Here is a 3,311-nt window from a genome sequence, read left to right on the forward strand (position 1 = left end):
AAGTTTAGTATGAGTACGAAATCACATGTACTAGTATATCTCATAGACCAACAACGAAAAAATAGTGACAGAAGTATATAAGAAAATAATCCTTTAATTTTACTAGTTCATATCATACATATCAACCAAAATTTCTTCAATAAGGATAACAAAAGGTCATGAAATTTTTAAACACAAATAAAACATATACTCAGCAATAATGAGGGATGTAATGAGATGCAATGCAATGTGACACCATGAAATGATATGCTTCACTTGTCCAATACTTTTTCAACCGTATATACATGATATTTCTCAGAAATATATCGAGAGTTCATGACCCATAGGGGACTCCCAAGGTCCACATACCGACACAGTCAATCTCCACATGTCTGTGCGACCGATTTGAATGCAATATCATAAAATCAAACAGTTTCGCACGGATGATCTCCATGTGTCCAAATTATAGTCATAACTTCTCACTCGCACAAGAGATCTCCACGTGCCCAAATCATAATCCTTACTCGATCTCAACACGGACAATCTCCATATGTTAGACCTTTACTCACATTCAATCTCATGTCGATGCATGTGCATAATATGATATCAATAATAAAAGGATGATGTAACATCACAACTCTTTAAATGTCGTTATGACATATAATCATCTCAATTATCACAATTATGCGGGTACAATAAAGAGACACAACCACACAAAAGAAATCAAGTCACTAAATACATCATTTAATGCCATATGCTTTGACATTCCCGAATTACAATCTATCATATTATAGTAATAATGTCAGTACTCGTGTCAATGTCCGTCACACCATTGGTACGAGACTCCCATATTCTACCCTTGTCCATTTTCTGTTATATTTTTTTTTATATTTAATTAGAAAACAACCCTCAATGAAGTCTAAAAGTCTTAACATACCTTGAATGCCGAGCACATGCCATGAATCCTCAAGATTTTGCCTTTTCTTTTCATAAAACTCAATAATGTCCTCAATCTATCAAACATGCATTTTTCGTAAGTAAACAAATTTATAGACACTCATATTGTTGTATCTCTAGCCTACACCCAACACTCATCTCAACCTACAATTAAATTCATAATTATTGGTGTCAACTAATATGTCAAATTTCATATTCTTAAAATTTTAAGTCTAGAATTAAGTCTTACTTCCTCTAAATATCATAAATTTAATTTTATTCATATAATATGATACAATTAATAATTAATTACATTCTCAATATAAAAAATAAAATCTATGATACGAAACAAATAATAATGCTTGAAACTAGAGCTACTAATTTTGAAACCAAAGGCGACAACCATTAAATCCAAAATTGTTGACCACCTAATTTAAAACAATTGTGCGTCAACGTAACAATTACACCAAATTTTCTTCTTTTAAGGGTTTAACCTAAAATTTTCTCATCCTTTTAAATTATTAAAAAATCATCCATTCCCTATTATGTTGCCATTATTGAAAAGCTACTTGATTATTATTATTTTATTTTTTTGCAGAAAAAGACACAATGTCAATTGTTTCTACTCCACTTATATAATAGTAATATTATTTGATAACCAACCAATAGTAGTTAATGATTTAAAAATGTGCTCTCTCAAATCTTTGCCACCGGTAGCCATAGTTAATAAACTCTATAAATACTCTTGTATTTTGAGAAAAAAAGAAGTAAATTAAGTTCATTTGATAAACACAGTATCAGAAATGTTGGCGCGAAAAATCTTCCACTGCGAGAGGAGGGCACAAGAATACAATAATGCAATTCAACATCTTCAAACAAAAAGGACAAAACTAGTCAACAATCCGCCCCAACTCAAGGCTTGGCAATCCGGCGATTCATTGGCTAGTCAACTTCACTCAATTGCTACCAAAATCAACGAATATCAGAGGTTGATCTCCTCTATCGATTTGAAGTTAAGAGCATTGAAGAAAGAAAACGTTGATGGGTAAGCCATCATTTTGATTGTATAATTGATATGTATATTATGATCTGAAATAGTTCTTCTTGAAGAATTTTCTTAAATTTGTACATTTTGTTTCGTATGATATGCAAATCAGGATATTTTTTGAACTGTTATACCTTGTTTATTCCATTTAAGTTCTCAAAAGTTTAATCTTGATTGAATTTACTATATTTTGTATAATTGATATGCATATTATGATCTGAAATAGTTCTTCTTGAAAAATTTTATTGATATTTTTACATTTTCTTTTGTATGATATGCAAATCAGGATTTTTGTTGAACTGTTATACCTTATTTGTTTCATTTTAAGTTCTAAACAGTTTTATCTTGACTGAATTTATTACGTTTTGTATATTGAATCTTGGGGTAAGATACATGTTTATTTTCGTTTTTTCTATTTAAGTGTTCTTCTAAACTATGTCTGAACTGGTTCTAGAATTGTGATTTTATGGCAACAAAAGTAGATATTGGAGACACAGTAATCAACTGCATTTTGATTAAAGCTGAGCACACGTTTTGGAGAAAACTCGTAGAAGAAGAAGGCACTGTTCGATTTGTCAATGAACTGAAAGGCGAAGACTGGATTTCACAGTTTTGAGTTTTGAAAGTATGTCCTTGGTAAAAGATTACCAGGGCTGGATAAACACACAGACCCTAAAATGTTTTAGTGGTTCTTAAGTTGTGTAAGTAGCGAGTCTGAGGTATAGTAGAATTGGCTTTGTATGCCATCCGACTACTCTGATTTAGTTGTTTTTTGTAAATTACAAATAAGTATGCAGACCCTATATTGTTTTAGTGGATCTTTTAACTCTGTAACTAGTGTGTAGGAGTTGTTTAGAAGAGTTGGCTTGTAGGCCATCTGATAATTGTTGGTATTTTTAAAATTACATGCAGAGCCTATATTGTTTTTGGCAGAATCTCGAAGCCATTATATGGAGTTGTATGTTGTTATAGTTACTGTCTGATAGGCTGTAATGGCTGGTTTCTTCTTCATCAAATTCCATGACCGTCCTACTATGTAATGTGTGAATCATTTGGCTTAATTTCATGGCTTGTTTGTACTTTATTTTTCATGTCTGTTTAAGGTGTATTTTCTCTTGTTTGTTCATCTCGTCTTAAATAGTTATCTTTTTTCTCTAGTCTAGTTCCTTAGGGTTGTTGTTAGATAGGTTTGGTCTTGATCCATCATGTTAGGGTGTGTAGCAATTCTGTTTTAAGGTATTATTCAAATTTATGCCTCTTAGCTAATAGGTTGGCTTCTCTATTTTCAGTTTGCTACCATTGAAAGGATCATCCGTGTGGAAATCTGATGCCTTTTGCTTTAGTTTTGAAC

General features: G+C 31.7%; 1 long non-coding RNA gene across 1 annotated transcript; it reads left to right on the forward strand.

Annotated features, from left to right (window-relative positions):
• The first annotated feature begins 1,679 nt into the window (after window positions 1–1,679).
• Window positions 1,680–3,044, forward strand: LOC138339004 (uncharacterized). The gene is made up of 2 exons (XR_011211969.1): window positions 1,680–1,960; window positions 2,415–3,044. It is a non-coding gene; the product is annotated as an uncharacterized lncRNA (long non-coding RNA).
• The last annotated feature ends 267 nt before the right edge of the window (window positions 3,045–3,311 follow it).

Source organism: Solanum lycopersicum, chromosome 10 (assembly GCF_036512215.1).
Source record: "Solanum lycopersicum chromosome 10, SLM_r2.1".
Lineage (NCBI taxonomy): Eukaryota > Viridiplantae > Streptophyta > Magnoliopsida > Solanales > Solanaceae > Solanum > Solanum lycopersicum.